Raw genomic sequence first — 20,339 nt, 5'->3', positions numbered from 1 at the left:
CCCATTGCACAGGTCAAAGACCCAAATGTTCTATACTGTGGTGAGCTGTGCCTCTTGCGTGTTGAGAGGTTAAGACACCAGTTGCAAAGACAACAAGTGAAAATTTTTAGTGACATGAAATATTTGCTATTCCATCATAGAAGACCTTTGCATTACATGATTTCCCTCCATACTAGGATAGTGTCTGAGTATAAGGTGGCTCTTGCTAGGTACAATGCTTGGAGGTTTGGTAAATAAAATATGCATTTGGCTTGCGCTATTTTCTGATGGTCATACAGCATCATATCTGAAGGGGCAGGTGCCTTTCTGTGTGTGGGTATGGTTGTAGCACCCTTTTAAAGAAAGCTTGTCTGGTTTCTAATTTGGTATTTCGCATCTCATTTCATCAGTGCCGTAATGCTGGGAGACAGTAGTCTCCTTTTGCCTTGTGACAAGAAGGTTTGCTAGGAAATGGTCTAGAGGGGACGTGGACTTGAGAATCCAGAGAGCTGCTGCAAAAGTTGCTGGGCGCAAGCTCCACTTCCTCAGTAGGAGTCAGTAGTGTTCCCCATGTGACAGCGATTTGGGAAAGAAAGAGAGGTTCAGAGGGACCGGGACTATCGAGTCTCAGTTTAAGGTAGAATGACACCGATTTCACAGGAAATGTTTGTGAACAAACATTTATTCCAGCGCTTCTTGTGAAGTAGATTTTAATACGATGGATTTCATAGGAAGGCCTCTACAGGCAGAGTCCTAGGTAAATCACGTCACAGAGTCTCTCCGGGGTCTGATTTTTTTTTTTCTTTTTTATATTTTGGCTAGAAGTGTTCTTTAATGCAGCTTTCAGAAAGTATGAGAGAGGGCATACTGTTCTTTGAAAGGTGCAAATGAGACAAATGCCATCCAAAGCTCTGGGTCCAGAAGGAGCCAGACCTCTTCAACAGTTTTCAGTGAGGATGCTAAGTGCATGGGTGGAAGGTCTGCAATCCCTGGTTTTAAGACAGGATGGCCGCCCAGGTTCTGTGAGAATACGGGGCGCGGGGAGGGCGGGGCTCCAAACGCGTTCTTTGCTCTCCCTCAAAGCTCTATGCTTCACCTGAGCGCTCCTGTTTGTGCATGCTGTTGGCGTTCTAGCGCGAGCTCCTTGCCTCCTGGACGCCCTGCATCCGTCCGTTGTGCACCTGCGCAGACAGAAGCCTAGACGAGGGCGCGAGCATGGAGGACGCCCGGGCGCGAGCATGGAGGACGCCAGAGCGAGCCTGCCTCTTGACGTTCCGTGAACATGGCGGCGTCCAGTGTCCGTTACAGAGAAAGAGGTAACGGCAACTCCAACCTAACTTCCTGAGCATGCAGTCGCCACTGTCGCTGCCTGTTGCTTGTGTCTTGCAGGCAGTGTGGCCCTGAATGACTGAGTGCCCTCCCGAGGCCGGCCTGGAGCCTGGGAGTTTTTACACCACTGGCATTGGCAAGTGCCCAGACCAGGGCTTCTCTCCACTGTTCTGTAGGCTGTCTGGCTTTTGATGTGTGTGTTGGGCTGGATGGGCAGAGTTAATAAATGAGGTGTGAACTTCGGAAGTATCCCTCATCTGTGTCCCCTACACTCTCAGGAAGCTTCCAATGTGTCGGAAAGCATTACTCAGCTGAGCAAACAAATTTCTAATGTTGTTAAAAAATGGGCGAACTTCTGACGTGCAAACATAAATACCAGCCAGAAACACAACTTCCATGTTGTAGCTTCACTAATTGCCACTGATGTTAGAGACTTTACACAATTGGATAACTGGCCCTTTAAATTCAGCCTCGTATCTCCTTTTGGACCTTAAGAGTGGCGATAATCAAGAAAAGCATTATGTGAGACTCAGATGAGTAAATGGAATTTATAACGAAGATTATTTTATTATTAAATTGTGTGTGACTATTATGTAACCGTGTGTGTGTGTGTGTGTGTGTGTGCGCGTGAGAGAGAGAGAGAGAGAGAGAGAGAGAGAGAGAGAGAGAGAGAGAGAGAGAGATAGAGAGAGAGATACTGAGACTGAGGAGGTGAAAAGGTGTGTTTTAATTTCGGAAATGGGAAGTGTGAGATGACTATTCCCATGTATAATGTGGCGGTGTGCTTTTTGACCTTCTGGAGAGACACTCAGAGTATGTAAGATTTGCTGTATAATTTTTAGGACATAGATTGGGAATACTGTATTAATTCATAGTTTTGTATTATGAATGGTGAGAATCTAATGTGTATTCTCATGTAGGTGATGGTGTTTGTTTAGATATTTGGAATTAAGGGATTTTGATAGTTTGTGGAGCTTATTGTATTTAGACAATGTGAGATACCATGTATGTAACCTTGGTCTTGGGGTTAGGTATTTGCAATTTGATTTGGGGAATATTTTATCTCTTTTTCCTTTAATATTTTTGCTTGTCATGGAGTTTGGGCGAAACTTGGGCAAGAAATAGGTGCCTGTAGACAATGTTAAAGAAATTGTGCATATTTATGTGACGATACAAAAGAGAGAATATTGTTGGGAAATGTAGGGTTATTTGTGTATTTGGGATGCTATGGATGGCTACAGGATTTGTCTACTGTGTTTTTAGCATGAGAAGGCAGGTGTGTGGCAAGGGTTTTGTGGGGGGGGGAGGTTGAGGATTGGATATGTACCCCTGTAGTGTCAGGTTCAAATGAGCCTACATTTGACAGGTGGAGAAGTTATTTCTTTGTGGATATTTGAAGTTTCCACTCATCACCATTTATGTACCTTTGGGAGCAGATATAGTTGCACATTTGTAGTGTTATATAAATGTTTGATATTGGTGAGGGAATAACTGGTATGGAGTTTGTATTCAAACCACAGTGTATAAACATGCATTAACTATGGTTAATGATGGTGTGTTTCTAGTGCCCATGGGTATGCTTGTAGGATGAACTCAGAAGTTTATACATACAGAATATTGGATAGTATGTTATAGTTGTATACATATGTTTTGTCTATGTGTTTGAATTGTATGTATATGTTACTGTACAGTAATTAGTCAATATACAGACAGTGTGTGTCTTTATGTCTGCTTTTGACACATGGTATAATTTTCATACATGGGAGATTAATATATTGCATTCTCTAATTTCTCTGAGTGCTTGGCTTTCAGTCCATGGGTTGGGAGCTGTGTGTATTTACAGTGTCTGAGTGTATTGATGGCTCAGAGATCCTCTTTGTGCTTGTTCAGGACTGAATTCTTGAAGTAAAAGAGCTCTGACTCATGTCTCTGACTCTTAAGTGTCTCTCAAATACTCTTGTGTTGTGGGCTTTTTTTTTTTAAATTAGTCAATTTATAATTTATGTATGTGTACCCGTAAACAGGTGTGTTTATGTCTGTTTGCATGAGAGTGTGAGAGAGAGAGAGAGAGAGAGAGAGAGAGAGAGAGAGAGAGAGAGAGAGAGAGAGAGAGAGAGAGAGAGAGAGAGAGAGAGAGAGGTTGAGTGTGAACAGGGATGACGGTCAGAATATGACTTCAGGAGCTGGTCTTCACCTTCCACGTTGAGTTACAGACTCTTTCTGCTCACTGGACCACAAACTTCTTCACATTTTCCCATCTCTGCCTCCTACCTAGGATTGCAGGCATGCACCCTACTGCATACAGGGTTATGTGGTTTTCTTGGGCCCAAACTAAGTTCATCAGGCTTGCATAGCAAGAGCTATACCCATGAAACCATCACTGCAGCCCATGTTTAAGGTTTTCTCCATACTCAGAGAAACTACTAGAAACTGGTCAAACCCTCCTGGAGGTAGGGCATAGCGGAGAGAAGTGAGGTCATCCTACATATGCAGGTGAGGTGGTATGGGAACCAGAAAGTGATGTATTTAAAGATGCTACCAAGGGTGGTGTGCTTGCTAAAGAAGTTGGTGCCAGGAAAAAGCGTGCTTTGCTTTGCCCTGGGTAGAAAATACCTTGAGGACTCTTGGAGACCAGCCTTTCCATTACAGGCTCAGAAGTTTGGCTTTGAGAAGAGAGCCTCCCCTCCCCCCACCTTAGTGAACTCTGCTTTCCCAGAGCTGCCCAAGGAGGTGTTGTTTCCCAGGAATCTGTCTCTCCTCATTCCGCTCCTGAGGCACTCGGAGGCTGCTGTAGTTATGGAACATCACACTTGTCTGGCTCCTGCTCACATTGGTATCAGAGCTCATGGTGCTGGTTCTGTATGAATTATAGAAGAAATTCTCTAAGGCCAGTGGTGAGCAGTTCCCATGAAAAGGCGAAGCTGCAGTCAAATCCCCAGGAAGACAGGGGGCACCAGGAGCATAGAATGTCTGCCGAGAGATGCAGTAAGCAGAGTGAGCCCTAAGCACAGATGTGTGGTTGACAGGGACATGTCTGTCATAGAGGTGCTATTCACGATAGGGGGATCTATATGGTGTCCCAGATGCTTACATGAAGGCACAGACGCTCATGTTTGCCCCACTATATATTTTATCTTGCTCTGACCCAATTACTTCTTGTGTTTCTTCTTCTTCTTCTCTCTGAAATTGGGAATTTTACAAAATGCCTTTGTATATCTTGGCATGCATAACTTTCTTTTTTAAGGGGTCACAGATAGTGCAACCGAGGAAGCTTAGATCCTGCAGCCCTAAAAGCACCGGTAATTTGAGAGAGGGCATGATGGGAAGAAAATTTATCTTGTTTAAGGAAAACTTGTTTGTCACAAGATGAAGACTACCTAATATAATCAAGAGGACATTTATCATCTTTTGTGGGAACATTCTCATAGTCTTGGTTGGTTGGTAACTTAGGAGTTTGCCCTGAGTCTCAAAGGAGACTTTGGACTTGGACGTAAGCAATGCAGGAAATGTTGAGAATTTGAGAGACACTGGCGATAGGTTGAACACATTTTGTGTTTTGGAATGAAAGTGAGCCTTTGGGGGCCTTTGGTGAAGTCTTGTGTATTGGATATTAAGTATCTCTAAGGGTTAATGCTGGTTAACAGACTTGATCCCTGGGTAAGGGCTGGTGGAAGCTTTTTAGGGTGGAGCTTAGTGGAAGGAAATGAGGTCATTAGAGGCTGCCACGAGGTGAGGACTTTTCCTCTGCTGTACGCTCTTGCTCAGGATGTTCTGCCACACTGCTGCCACAGATGCCACAGGGCCACATGGCCACGGACTGTAGCCTTCAAAACTGTGAGCCAAAAGTAGCGTTTTCTGCCCTTAGGTTGTTTATCTTAGGCCAGAGATGGAAGGCTGACTGAGAGTTCCCTACCGTCACACAGGAAGTTCCTCCCCTTTTCTCCCTCCAAAATCTCCTCTTGTCAATTCACTTGATCTTAGTTTAAAAGGCAGGAGGTGATCCCACTGTCAGGTGACAGAGGACATGGAGAAACCTCAGTTTAGGATTTTGTGGTTCACATCTTTCACAAGCCAAGATTTAATTCGACTGTCTTTTTTCAGGTACCTCCATGGTACCCCAGGACTAGAATTGAGGAATGCAAAGATGCTCAGGGCCTCTCTGTGAGAACGTCCTAGAACCCACTCAGCTGTGGACATAGGTATAGGTAAAGGGAAACCAGACAATCCCTGGCTCAGCTCAGAAATATGAAGTGGACAGTGGAGCATCTTCTCAGCAAGCAGACAGTTGCCTGTGTAGGCAGTGTATAATAAATGTCCTATGTGGGGTCCCCCTGTCCTTGGGGCATCCCTCAGTGTCGCACAGTAACTTCATCCCTGGAGCACATGTCTGAAGTGTTTTATTGGTTGGCAAATGTAGTAGTTATAAATTCTGTAGCTTTTAACTGCTCACCCATTCAGAGTATGCCTGTTCATTTTCCTGATTCAGCCCTCCTTCCCATCCGCCTGCAGTCAGCTGACCTCATCTGATGCCTCCCTGCTATGGCTCCTCAATTCCCAGCCGCAGTGTCTATGGCAACAGAGGCTTGAAACCTGTGTCCTCTGCAAGGCTTGAGACCTCAGGGATGGGAGCAGACCAGTTCTCTTTCAAATCCTGCAGGGCACCCATCATGGCATCTCCGTATGGGGAGCAAAGATGAAGAATATTTCCAGGAGAACGAGTTTCTGACTTTCCCACAGTTCAAGTGCAGTCCCCTGCCCTCCAGGGTCCACACCTCATTGGAGGGGTGGCAGAAGTGACTTCAGTCCCTCACTTGCCACATCCCTGTCTATCCCGTGTGATTCACTGTAGCCCCCCCCCCCACGGTGACCTACTTTGCCGACAGTCTTCCTCCTTTTCCTCTGTCTTTGACAGGACGACACACGAGGCTGCCTGCTGAAGGATGTAGCCCAGGACAGCAGTGTCACCATCTTGTGAGTAAGCTCAGAGCTGGGCAGAAGCACTTTCCAGAGGTGGCCCCTGTGGTCACTGACCCTCAGCCACTGTTGCACATCTGTCCGCAGCACTGCTGCAGGAGATAACTGGTATACCTGAAAATGAGCTCACACTTCGGAACCCTCTTTGGGGGAAATCTAAAGCAATGGAAACAGTTTTACTCAAGACAATGTACTCTGCTCTCTGCAGTTTCTCCCAGATTTCTTCTTGTAGCCCTTCTTGTGTCAAGGCCATATTTCTTAGTTGCCGAAAAATACCTTGAAAGTTGTGTGTGTGTCCTGTATGAACCTAGTATACATGCTCTTCATCTATTGATTCCTGTTAGATGTAAAACATGTACGGAAAGCCAGTGATGTGGGCCGTAAACGAAATCACCAAGGGAATGGACAGGCAGATAGGATTGGTTGAAATACAGTGCACGAAATCTGCAGGTATGCCTCGGAGAAGGGACCATGCAGCTGAGGAGGTAGTGGGGGTCTTGTCTTGTTCTCAGAAGGAAGTCATTTGGTGTGACCTTCTGGGCCATCTGTTTGCGTCCACAGCTGTATAGATAAGGTGGCATCTCGCTTTCTTATTAAAGCAGCTAACTCTGCAGTGTGAGTTGTTTATCTTCAGGTTGTCTGTCCCTGTAAGGTGCCACTAGTCATATGAGTTAGACTTCAGTTATTTGTGTATATATCTTAGGTCACCGAGGAGCTGTGCTCCAAGTGGCCATGGCCCAGTGGTTAAAATAAAGGGAATTTCCTTTTCTTTTTCTTTCTTTTAACCTCCTTTGTCTACATAACTGATTAAATACCATTGAATGGCGAACTCAAAGAATGTGATCTTGTATTGAATTCCTTATGGTTATGTCTCTGGAAAAGTTTTGCATGAATGATTTTAAAGGTGAAGTAGGGAGCATAACTTATCTGGGAAGAAGTTGTTCTGTGGGTGGATGGCTCAGTCAGCGGAATGTTTGCAAACACAGCTTGGTGGCCTGTAAAAGAATGGTCTCAGAGGTTCACTGTTTGAATTCACAGTCATCAGGGAATGGCACTATTTGAAAGGATTAGGAGGTGTGGCCTTGTTGGAGGAAGGGTGTCACTGGGAGTGGGTTTTGAGGTTTCAAAAGTCCATCCCAAGTCAAGAGTCTGTCTGTGTCTGCCCATCAGCTGGGATGTAGCTCTCAGCTACTCCTCCAGCATCTACCTACGTGCTACCATGCTCCCGCCATTCTCCCTGCCATGATGATAATGGACTAAACCTCTGAAACTATAAGTAAGCTCCAAGTAAATGTTTTATTTTGTAAGAGTTGCCTTGGTCATGGTGTCTCTTCCCAGTAGTAGAATAGTGACTAGGACACACAGGGACCTGAGCATGGATGCTCAGTGCTCATAGGAAATGTGCATGCTGATGTGCACCCATAATCGAAGCACTGAGGACCTTACGGAGACAGGAGGATCTCTGGAGCTCATGGCTTTCATTCATGTCTAGGCAGCCTAGCCAGCTCGGCGAGCTCTGGGGTCAGTGAGGCCCTGCCTCAAAAATAAGAGCGATGCAGGAAGACACATGATGCTGGCACCCCTCACACATCCCCACAACTCTACCCTACACACATAAAAAGACTAGTTCCCCAAACACCCTCACCTGATGCTGTGTGTTACCTAGCATTGACATATCTCATTAGGGCTGTCTTGGCTCAGATGGTTCATTTCCTGCTTTGCCACTGCTCTTGTGCTTTGTCCTCTGTCCTTCATACCCAGATGCTGTCCGTAGCTGACACCGAGTGCTGAAATGCCTGCTGGATGAGACTGTCTCCTTGTAGTGTTCTCAAAAATTATTAAAGCATGCACTTTCTTTGGGTGAAATCTAAGTGGCTGATCCGCTCCCGCTGCTCCCGTTCACCTTGGTTCCATTTATTCCCGAGCATTCTGGAGGTAGGAGAAAGACATGTGGTTGCATTTGGGGTTGTGGCAGTTGTGTGTGTTCAGGGTAGTTTGTCTTTGTGTAAAACGTTGGGATCGATATGTATGGATTAGATGTGAGGAACTGTATGATGGAGCTTAAATGCTATCCTATGTGATTGTGGTGGGGGCATGACTTATGCCTGTGATGTTCTGTGATGTTCTCATGTGATGTTCATGAGAATGTTCAGTGTTGTGGGGGAGTTGCCTGTGTCTATCTGGAGGAAGTAAGGCTATGTGATGTATATGTTGAACTCCAATTGGATGGGTGTGTGTGAATTCGTAGCTTGTGTGGATTTTATGCCCATGTCTGAGGAGGCTGGAGTGTCTCGTATGTCTTGCCAGGAATGACAAGCCAAAGACAGAGGGTAGAAGTATTTACTGGACTAGAATTGACATACAAATTTTAATGAAGAGTCTATACCATGGACAGAAGTAAAATGGGCAAACCACGCCCATGAGAGGGAGAAAGCTCTTTTTATAACAGCTAAGGGAAGTTGCTTTGTCTAGTTAGGACAAATTAGTTTTGCTTTTTGAGTTGATGTGAAATTAGTGAGCTCATATTCTGTGACCTCTAAGGCTCAGTACTCCATACCCTGAGTGTCTGTGTCCTGCACCACACAACTGCTTCTGTCTATGAGCTAGGCGCCTCCAGGCTGGGAAAGTAGGGAACCTTGTGATGTGCTCTACTGTAGGTAAGGCCAGCTGTTTGCACAGGCCTCTGAGTTGCAATCTGGCAGTAAGGCGCTGAAATTTAAACTCTGAAGGGAGCAGATAGGGGAGATCCCCAGTCGGTTACGTGCTTGCTGCACAAGAATGGCGATCTGAGCTTCATTCCTATCACCCACTTAGAAGCCAGGTGTGGTGAGGCGTACCTATAATCCCAGCTCTGGAGAGGTGGAGGCAGGAGGATCTCTGGACTGGATGGCCAGGCAATCCAGCTTAATCCGCATGCCCCAGGAAGAGATCCTGTCTGAAAAGTCAGGTAGATAGTTCCTGAAGAAATGCATCCCAGATTGATTTCTGGCCTACACACACATACACACACACACACACACACACACACACACACACACTCGTGCATATATACCTCCACACAGAGAAATTAACTTCGTCTTGTAAGGGTTGGCTGAGGAGACTTAAGCATTTGTTTTTAGGGACTTTGGAGAAGGCCCTGGGCTCTAGAAATCACATTATGAGCTGGGATAAATCAAGCTGTTGCTGACCATACGGCTTCACCTGGAAACATTAAGGGCACTCTGTAATGTCCTCCTCTTTGTAGAGTGTCCTCTGGTTAGAGTTCAGCCTCTGAAGTTCCTGATGTTCTGAACAGAAAGATGGGTGGCTAGTGTTAGAAGCCTATTGGAGGTGTCCCATCCTATACTGGTTCTCTAGAAGGACAAGGGCTGAAACATTGGCTGTTCTCTTCTGCCTATATCCTATTGGTATTGCCATTAGCGTGGCTGTTCATGCTTAAGGAAGGTCAGTGAGCAAGTAGTGACAAGATTTAATTGTTATATTCACATTTAGATAAAACCAACAGACTTAAAAAGTCCTGATTTTGTTATGACTCAGTCTTTTTAAGAAGCCCAAAGTCAGACAGCTCAGTAGAAACTGAAAGGAAGTATATTTATTTATTTATTTATTTATTTATTTATTTATTTATTTATTAAAGATTTCTGTCTCCTCCTGCCACCGCCCCCCATTTCCCTACCCCTCCCCCCATCAACTCCCCCTCTCTCATCAGCCCGAAGAGCAGTCAGGGTTCCCTGCCCTGTGGGGAGTCCAAGGACCTCCCACTTCCTTGAAAGGAAGTATCTTGACAGAATATAAGGTCCTGCTTTGTTAAAGCGCATTTTAGCAGAAGCGTCTTTCCATACCTGTCACTTTTCAGCTGTCTCAGCTCTGCCTCCTCTTTGTTCACTTTCCAAACTTCATGATGTAGTTTTCACTTCTGTAAAAGCATAAAAGCCAGGACACAGGATACCTCTGGTCACCTTTTGTCTTTTATAATATAGATGTAGATGGAGGATGATATTCATTGTAAATTGTAAGTTATTGGTCATATCACAGCATTTTAAATGGATTTAAAATGATTTGTGTGTGTGTGCATTTGTCTGTGCATGTATGTGCACCTTCATATAAAAGCCATAGGTTTTGCAAAGGTCTCTGGCTCCAGTCTGCTCCCTCGGAGGTCCCAGACTCATGCCTGAACCTGCAGAGTTCTCTAGTTCCTGCCTACTCCCTCAGGGGTCCCACCCCCTCAGCAGTTGCTCCCTTGTACTTGCTCCTGTGGAATTCACTGCCTCAGGCCTGCTCTGGCCTAGGTTGCTGGCTCAGTTCTGCTCCTATGGAGTTCACTGCCTCAGGCCTGCTCTGGCCTAGGTTGCTGGCTCAATCCTGTTTCCATAAATGTCCCTGGTCTGGATCTGCTCCCACTCACATGGAGTTCTCTGTCTTAGGCCTACTCTGGCCTAGGTTGCTGGCTCAGTCCTGCCTCTGCAAATGTCCCTGGTCTGGATCTGCTCCTGCTCTCTTAGAGTTCACCATCCCAGGCCCAGGTCATTGGCTCAGTCCCGATGTTAGATTTAAAGAGATTCAAGAAAGCAGTAGTCTCATATGGCATGCATTAACCTCTAAAGAATCCTCAGGCTGAAAGATGTATGTTATTTTTTATCATCTGTATTGAATATGCATAGAGCTTTGTGTGTATGTGTGTGTGTGTGTGAGTATGTATGTATGTATGTACAGGAGAGTGTACAAGGCAGTTCCTAGCATGGGATAAGATCTCACCATTATACACATCCTCTCCATCACTCATTACCACTTGTTTCCTTCTTTATTTACCTATTTGATATTTTCATGGGTGTATACGATGCATTTTGGCCACTTTCAGCCTCATTCTTCTCTCTCCTCCTCCTCCCACTCTCCCAGAATCCCTTTTCCCAGGCAGGTCCTCTCTTACTTTTGCGACTTTTTATTGTTGTTTTGCTTTTTTTTGTGGCTCACTAAGCTTAATTAGGGTTGCAGGTTATGAACGTGGATTGGTTTATTTACTGGAACATGGGCGAGTTACCAGTGGCTACATCCCTGAAGCAAATGACTATCACTCCCCCAGCAATCCCTAAATGCCAGTACCTGGGAGAGGGGTGGAGCCTCATAAGCTAATGAAATGTTAATGGGCCCTCATTGTTCAAGTATGTGCAGGTAACACAGCTGCTGTAATCATGAATCCTGTTTTTTTGATGATAGATAGTCTGAAATGAAATGGAATCTCATGTTTAATCTACATTTCCTTGATTGCTAAGGTGTTGTTGTTTTAATAAGCTTTTGGCCATATGTATTCTTTTGTTTTAATTTATTCTTTGAGAGTTTTATACAATATATTTTGGTTGTATTCTTTCTTCTCCTTCCACTCCTCCTAGATCCTCCCCCACCTCCCTACCCATCCAACTTCATGTTCTTTTTCTTAAAAAAACAAAAACAAAACCCATAAAAAATGTGGAGTTCATTTTGTGTTGTTCAACTGCTCCTGATGATGGGGCCTGTCCTGGAGTGTGGTTAATATACCCAGTGTAACTCCATTGGAAAAAAAAAAAAAAAAACAATTTTCCAGCGGCTGTCAATTGAGAAAAGCTTTTTGGTTAGAGGTGGAACTTTGTGCCACTACTTTCTCGCCCCTGTGCTGGCTTGAGCCTGTGTAGGTCTTCACATTCTGTCAGAGTCTCTGGGAATTCATATGTGCCCCATGCCCTGTGGTGTGTGGGAAACAGTTTCCTTGAAGTGCTCCATTATCCCTGGCTCACAGTCTTCCCACCCCCTGAGGTGGAGGGGAAGGAGTGATGCAGACATCCCATTCAGGACTGACTGCTCCAGGATCTCGCACTCGCTGCACATTGTCTAGTTTTCAGTCTCTGCATTAATGGCCGTCTCTGCAAAAAGAAGCTCCTCTGGAGTGGGTTAAGCGATGCTCTGATCTATGGGGAGAGTAATATGTCGTTAGGAGCCGTTTTATTGATCTGTTCATTTAGTAGAATAATATTAGTAGGTTTTACCATACCTCTGTGACCTATCTAGTCTCAAGTTCTTGGCCTCATTAAAGTGTCAAGGTCCATCTCATGGATCACGCTTTAGTCTAATAGAAAAGTGGTTGGTTGCTCTCCTAACATCTATGCCACTATTAGATCAATGAGCACGGTTTGCAGACAGGTCACTGTTGTGACTTGCAGGATTTTTGGATACAACTTTCTTTTTGAATTGAAATGCTGTTCAGTTAATTTGCTTATATATTGATTGGATGATTTGATTCTTTTTAGTATTTAGTTTTGAAGTTCCTTATAAATTCTAGATCAAAATCTTAGAGGGGAGATTAAAGATGGATAGAAAACCAGGGAGGCTGGGAAGATGTGGATCAGTTGGCAAAGGGCTTTCCTTGAAAGCATGAGGACATGAGATGAGTGTGCTCCTCAGAACCCATATGAAAAATCTGATATGGTGGAACAGGCCTATCATTCTAACACTTGGGAGGCAGAGATAGGAGACCCCTGAGACTTGTTAGCCTGCCTACTTGGCAAATTCCAGGCCGGCTAGGGAGCGACCCTCCTTCAAAACTGAAGTTTTCCTCTGGCTTCCACACATGTGTGTCTTCATAAGCATGTACACGTGCACGTGCATACAGACACACACATACATGCACACACACACACACACACACACACACACACACCTGGAGTGGCAAATTATGGGGGCATAGAAGGGGAAGGAATCTGTCACTCAGGACCTGGTTGAAGACTCTAGTCAGCCGAGAATCAGGAATCTGAGAACAATTGACATTTAGTTAAGCCCTTTCTATCTTCCCATTAACAGACTGTAATCCTCTGGGAATCTCAACCAAAAAGCTTCCTTTACAGTAAAGGAACATATCCTCCCCGTCCTCATCCCCACCTGCAGCCCTAGTGGCTTCCAGTTTTATCTCCTGTCCAGAGCACCCCTCCCTGGTGACTTGCCCATCTTTTCTTTTGCACAGCTTATCTGGTTTATCCAGTCCTCTGGTGCCTGTTTCCTGTCCTCTCCAGAAACTCCATTCCTCTGCTGCTGTATACAAAACTGACCTCTGCACCCTGGCTCAAGTCAGGCTTCTTCACAGAGCCAGCATCACGACTGTCCGCTGCTAGGCAGCAGTGTATTAAAATAGCCTCTCATTATTTTAAGCGTCTTTTAGAATGTGTGGAGTCTTCTTAGCAATCCTTTCAGATGTCGGTCGAGGCCCACCAAACAGCATATGTGTTTACTGTCGAGACGCTTCAGTGTGCTGCTTCTTTGAGAAGCCCACATCCATGGTCTCCAGTGTGTCTTACCTTCTTTCCAAGTTCTCTCTTTGGCACTCGTGTAAAGTCTGTGTTTTCAATGACTTTTAATAAACTGCAGCTGGTCACACTGGTTGCTACTGAGATTCTCCTCCGTAGTGAAGAATCTGGCTCCACCAAAATTGAAGTCTCTAAGAGATTCAAAGAGCCCGTTGGGCTGCCGTGGGTGACGCCGCCGTGGGTCACAGTCTTAGAGCGGTGCATCCATCCCTGCTGCCGCTGTCAGAGCAACTATGGTTCTGTGATGACTGACAGGTACAGCCATGAATTCACACTGTTTCAGAAAAATCCCAGATTCGTATTGATCTCTCCAGTCCCAGTCCAGTGTATCAGTACATATACCCTTGCTACTGTCTCCATTTTAGCTCTTTCTATAACAGAAATATATAATAAAAATATTTTTGTTATGGAATACATAAAATATATTATACATGTAAATATCCTAATATGTAAATATAAATAATATATTAAAATAAATATATAGTGTGGTTATAGATATTATATATAATATGATTTATATATAAATGTATATGTATAAATACACATATGAGAATGGATCACTTTTGACACTAAACCCAATTGTTGAATCTGCCTTTTAATCCCCCCCCCCATGAACATAAACATCTGGTCCTGATTTTGAGTGCCTGTGGCACTTACCCTGTGGCGTAAGCATGAGCGAGGTAGTGTAGGTGTTTGTCAGTCAGCCTGGCATCGGAAAATGCTCATGTTCCTAGAGCAAGAATGGTTAATATCCTAGCTTACAGCCCTCTTCTGAACACCGAACCTGAGTTTGGGGCTAGGTATGTCTCTGATGTCACTCAGCTCCAGGGTTCCATGAGCCTCTGTTTCCATGCCGCTCTGATTCTTTATTCCGAACCATAGAAGAATCATTTTCCAGAGACATTTACAGGCAGCTGCCCTGCCCTGCCTTGAGCCTCCTCGAGCCTCCGTGGCCACAGTTAGGAGCTGGGTGGAATGGGCGGCTTAACCAAGAAGGCGAGCATCAAATCAGGAGGGGAGCCCTCGCACCTGCGGAAGGCCCTTGTGAACAACATGGGAGAGGAAAAGCGAACCAAGATTCACATTCAGAAACTACAGAAGGCTTTAAGCCTCCGCTTGAGGGAGATTGACAAAGAGAAAACAGCACTGAAGAAGTTTTTGGTGAAGCTTCATAAGACAAGTGGCTATTTTCCTCAAAAGAAATTCTGGTGACAGTCGCCACCGCAGGTGAAGGACTCATCAAGATCCAAAACCACCTAGTCTCCATTGTCTCCATATAACCGAAGGAAGCAGTAAAATGCGACAAGAAGCAAAACTAAGACTTTAACTGAGGACACGGATGGGATGCCTTCAGAAGAACCCACCCACCCATCTCTCCACAAGGAGAGGAAGCATTGACTTTCTGGCCGATTCCGTTTCTTCACAGCTCCAAGTGGTAACACGCAACGCAGATTTTTTTTTTACAAGCTTTCCTTGAGACAAAAAATAAAGCCGAGCTATTTTTAGTTCTTTCTGATGTTTATCATAAGATACATGTTATATTTGCCTGGCTCTTGTTCTTGTCTCATTCGACATCATTTTAATGATGTTTCTACAGGTCCAGTAATGTAAATAAGTAACAGTTGATGCCAAAATTAAGATGAAAATAATACAGTAGTGGGGAAAACGATGTGACTGTGGGTCTGTAAGAGCAATCGGTTCAAATCTAGACGTGACATATGTTGCTACTGTCCACCCAGAAGCTGCTTTATTCAAGATGAAGATGGCGAAGACTGTCTTGATGAGTAAGAGTGCATGTGCAAGCCCTACTGCAGACATTCCTTTCCTGGTGGGGACAGCCCTTCCTGCAATCGTTGCTCTTTTCACCGTTACTCCTGCCATGAGAGCAGAGCCCGTTCCTACCCCTGCTCCTAATCTCATTATCTAGACAAGTCGTTATCCAGCTTGTTTTTCCAAGGCTATAATGTGAGGATGGACCAAATAACTTCCAAGCTTTAAGTTCTTTGGCACTAAGCTTCCATGGCTCTATTTTGAAATGTATTTGCAGAATGCTAGGTAAAAGACATGGCAGTCAGAATCCATATGATATCAAGGTTGAGGGCTTGGCCATATGTTTGCATGTTGCATGGTTATCTCCTACCTTCTTGTTTGGAGAGACCTGAAAGTGTGCTGCAGCCCTGGCAGCATCTCACTGTGTGCTTTGCCAAGCAAACATTGCCCAGCTTCCAAAAGCCCAAACTGAACTGTGTGCCTTACTTGTTTTGCTTCTGCTGTTGAACTGATCTGTAATTCCAATCAAATTGTGTGAAAAATTTCCATTTGATAAAAGGCAAGTTGCCTAATATTTATTTAACACGCATTTATCTGTAGTAACTTAGACTTTCCAACTATGGACTGGGAATAATGTTTGTGTGTGTGTGTGTGTGTGTGTGTGTGTGTGTGTGTATGTGTGTGTGTAAGAGGGAGCGGACAGTATGATAATGCATGTGTGCATGTGTGGGCATGTTTATTGTAGGTATGTGTGTAAGTGTGTGTGCCTGTAGCAATGCTGAGGTGATGGTGACTTGGGGGGGCCTAGAAGAAGAGAGGGGGCTGTAGTTAGAGGCCTGATCCTCCTGAATGAGTTAATGGTCTTAAGAGAATGACGCAGCTCTTAGGAGACTGGATTACATCCCAAGAGAGGAGGCAGTTATCAAACAAATTCAGCTTTCTTGCTCACTTATTTCTTCCCCTAACACATCTGCCATTCTGTACAAGTTTGATGTGGGAAGTCCTTCTGTATATGTGTTGCTTTTATTGGTTAATGAATAAAGAAGCTGTTTTGGACAGTGGCTTAGCAGAATAGAGCTGGGGGGGGGAACTAAACTGAATGCTGGGAGAGAGAAGGTGGAGTCAGTGAGATACCATGTAGCCAGCCGCCGGAGGGGAAAGACGCAAGTTGCCAGTTGGAACCTTGCTGGTAGGCCATGAACCTCATAGTAAAATATAAAATAATGGAAATGGTTTAATTCTAGATATAAGAGCTAGCTAGCTAGCAATATACTTAAGTTATTGACCAAGCAGTGATTTAATTAATACAGTTTCTGAGTGGTTATTTTGGGAGTCTGGGCATTCAGGGACGAACAAGCAGCCTCCTCCTATTACACAAGTTCACTTCCTGCCATCAGAATCATTCAACCAAGCAAATATAAGTTTTTTTTTATATGTTTTATTCTGTTGCTGTGACAAAACACTCTGGCCAAAGCAACTTAGGGGAGAAAAGTGTAGGCGGAGACTGCTTGCTGGTTTCCCAGCCATCCAGACCCAAATAATAACACAGAAACTATATTAATTACAATGATGTTTAGTCAATAGCTTAAGCATATCTTTAGGTAACTCTTATATCTTAAATTAACCCATTTCTATTATTCTGTGTATTGCCACAAGTCTACATGGTGTCTCCCTGACTCTGCCTACTTTCTATATCTCTGTTCAGATTTCCTGCCTAGCTTTACTCTACTAAGCCATTCGCTAAAACAGCTTCTTTAATAACCAATGGTGATAAAACATATTCATAGCATACAGAAGGGAATCCCACATCAGAAAAAAAAGCTGGTTTTGGTTTTTGTTTTTTTGTTTTTGCCTTACAATGTCAGAATACAGTTTGTCATTGCAGGGCAGTCAGGGTGACAGGAACTGGTTGTATTATGTCTTGAGTCAGGAACAGAGAGCAATGAATTAATGCATGCATGTTTGCTGTACTCAGCTTGCCTTCTTTACTCTCCTACAATTGAGGGGGTGAATCTGCTCACCTTGCCCATGAGTTTTCTAGTCCCGCCACCCAAAGCCTTGCTGAATGGCCTCTCCATCAGCTTGATATTACACTCAGCCCTTTAGGACAATGGGACCCACTGCCGTTTAGAATAGGTGGTGGCGATGGGGTGGGGCACTGAGACGGTGGCTCCAGACACTGAGATGCAGATTCAGTCCTTCAGTCTGGAATGTGCTGTACACTAATAACACACTGCCATGTCCGCCAGCCCATGAAGCTGAGGGCCAGCGAGTGCAGGAGTGACCTTCCCACTGCATCTGGTGAGTGGCCTTTTATTTATATTTGTGCAGCTTTGTGCTCTTGGAGATTAAAGGTCCTAATTGCTGCATGTGGGAATGGTGACAATTCTTTCGAAGCCCATAGCAAATGTCCTCATTTGAATGGAACCTGTAATTACCACCTGTGTGTGTGTGGGGGGGGGGCAGGTAGAGTGTCTTTCTTGAAGTCAGTTGGCTCACCAGGAAAGGCAGGGGTTACAACTATAAACAGCAAGGATGAGGATTGCTTGTTCATGGTGGCGGCAGGATGGAGGGCGCCTTTCTAGCTTGCAGCACATGTGGTGGGGGAGCAGTAGCTCTGTGTAGGGCGCTGTCACACTTTGCTCCCTACTACGTCACGTCACTTTTCATTGAAAACCAGCAATTTAATCTGTTCCTGTGAGCAATCAGAAATTTTTGTCCCCATAAGTTTCTTGTTCATTCCATAAAAGTTCCAAAAGCATACATTCTTATACAAAATACACCGTGAACAGTTATGTCTTCTGAAGTCATAGTGCGTTTTATAAGGTAAAAAGAATGGGGCGGAAGGGCACTAACTAGAGGTTCTGCCATGGCTTATCTGTAGCCCCGCTTTGAAGCCTCTGTTGTAATTTGTCTGTAATTCCCCTTTTGGCTTTTTCCATTTGAGGAATGCTAATGTGTTAGCATGTGGGAGGGTCTGAGCTGGCTTCAGCTGTCTCCAGCTTTGTTCCCCATCCACCACGGGAAACCTCACCTAGTGTGTCTAAGGCCCCCATGCCGTTTCTGGACCTTCTATTGTGCTGTGTGCATTGATACCAATCTTTATTTAATTATCCAAGGTTACTTCCCCTTTATAACTCACAAGGCAGGTCTGTTCCATTCACTAACTCTTGTTACTAAAGGAGTGTCTTGTCTAGTCTTAACTCAGTATTCTACCTGGGAACATGAAATAATGACTCTGTTCTTATAGAAAGTCTGTTTTTCTTCTGTGGCCTCCACTCTTTCTGTGATTTCCGTCTTATCACTGGCACACCGGCTTTCATGTGTGGGTTGCTTTTGACAGTATCACAGAGTTTGGCTTAGTAATTCTAGTGATTTGCTTAGGTTTCTAAAACACAGAAGAGTTCAATGTTTTTGGAAAGTGTATATAGTTTTTGAAAAGCCCTGCATATGTTATCCCCTCCAGGTACTACTTAGGCTTATTATAGTTCTTTATCTTTACCGTACCAGGGCCTGAACCCAGGGCCTCATGCATTAACCAAGTGCTATGCAGCACCCAGTGACATCTGTCTCCAACCCTCATTTTACTTCTTGAGACAGTCTAAGTTTCTCAGGCTGGTCTTAAACTCACTTGGGAGACTAGGCTGACCTTTCAGAGTGGCAGAGGTCATGAGCCAGTGGCCTACCAGTTTTGGCTCCTTGGTTTGTTTCTAACTTGGTTTGCAGAAGGAAGAAGCTCACACAGCTTTATAGGCTTCTCTGTCTCTGGGCCTCTTGCTCATGAGGTGTCAGGACTTGGCACTGGGGCTCCTCCTGGGGCCCAGAGCACCACACCCAAGACCCAGTGTTCACATACCTTCAGCAAGATTAACTCTGCTAACCTTGGTACCTGAGCTTCCTGTCTCCACTAAGGCTTCCCTTACCAAACTGGCTCACAACTCCAAAGCAGGATTCCTAGAGCCGTGTGTGTTCTTGGGTAGAGCCACCAGGCCCATCCCTGCATCACCCTAATGTCAGTGCTGACACTTTCCAAGGAGGGGACTTAACGGAGCTTCTGTGTCCTGAGGATGCTGCCCTTAAGAGGACCTGTACATGGAACATGCCCATGAGGTCTCCAGTAGAACGCCAGCATCTCTGCTGGCCTCAACCTTCCCATCATCTTTGGAACACAACAGTTATCTTCCTTGCTGGGCCGTGGTTTTTGTACCTGCTGGTTTCTATTTCTCTTTGATCCCCATCCCATTCCCTAATGCCATCGAGGGATGGCTCAGTCCTGCTTATCCTCATCCTTAGGCCATGAGCCTTACTTAGAGTATCATGTAGACCTGAGTGGAGCTAGGTGAGGACTCTTCCACTGACAGCTCCAAGGACAGACACTCTTTTTTTTTTCTTTGCTTTAACATAATTTCTTTATTGAATCTTTGGAAATTTCACATTTTGCTACCCAATACCACCCACCTCCCAGTCCCTCCATATCCTCCCCCCTCCCACCTGCAGTGGTCCCGCAAAACAAAAATTAAAAAAAATCAAACCAAACCAAAATAAAACAAAGACCAAGAGAAAAACACACAAACAAAACAACAACTACAACAACAAAAGAACCTCTTTGCTCCTCCATCTTTCCCCCTCTCCAACACCTCTTCATCCGTCCTGGTCATCTCTGGGATCTAGACAGTGTTGCTAAAGGTTTAGTGTAATAAGCAGGGTGCATTCACATACTGGGCAAAGCAGTCTGACATTCCTGTCCTTATTCTTCAAACGTAAGGAAAAATTCCTCAAGATAGAAAAATTCCCATTACATGAGTCTTAGTGGGAGGAACCTCCTGAAACTGAAGACATGTATGTGTGGATCTGTGACTCAAAGGCAGCATCTCACAAAAGCACGGGCACACATCTGTGCACACACACAATCCCCTGAATCTCCCTCAGGAGCAGCTGGGAATTGCTCCCCATGGAGGT

The 20,339-nt window shown here is 44.7% G+C and overlaps 1 protein-coding gene across 1 annotated transcript in view; it reads left to right on the top strand.

The window, feature by feature from the left end:
• The first annotated feature begins 1,225 nt into the window (after positions 1-1,225).
• The window catches only part of Tpmt (thiopurine S-methyltransferase), a 62,281-nt gene continuing 43,167 nt past the window's right edge, over positions 1,226-20,339 (top strand). The window contains exons 1-2 of the mRNA XM_050143592.1: positions 1,226-1,295; positions 6,221-6,279. The gene's annotated coding sequence lies outside the window, so the exon portion shown is untranslated. The remainder of the gene's footprint in view (positions 1,296-6,220; positions 6,280-20,339) is intronic.

Source organism: Alexandromys fortis, unplaced genomic scaffold (genome assembly GCF_014885135.2).
Source record: "Alexandromys fortis isolate MF-2015 unplaced genomic scaffold, M_Fortis_MF-2015_v1.1 scaffold_1, whole genome shotgun sequence".
In the NCBI taxonomy this organism is placed as follows: Eukaryota; Metazoa; Chordata; class Mammalia; order Rodentia; family Cricetidae; genus Alexandromys; species Alexandromys fortis.
Note: the sequence above shows the minus strand (reverse complement) of the source record. Positions and strands in the feature narration are given on the sequence as shown.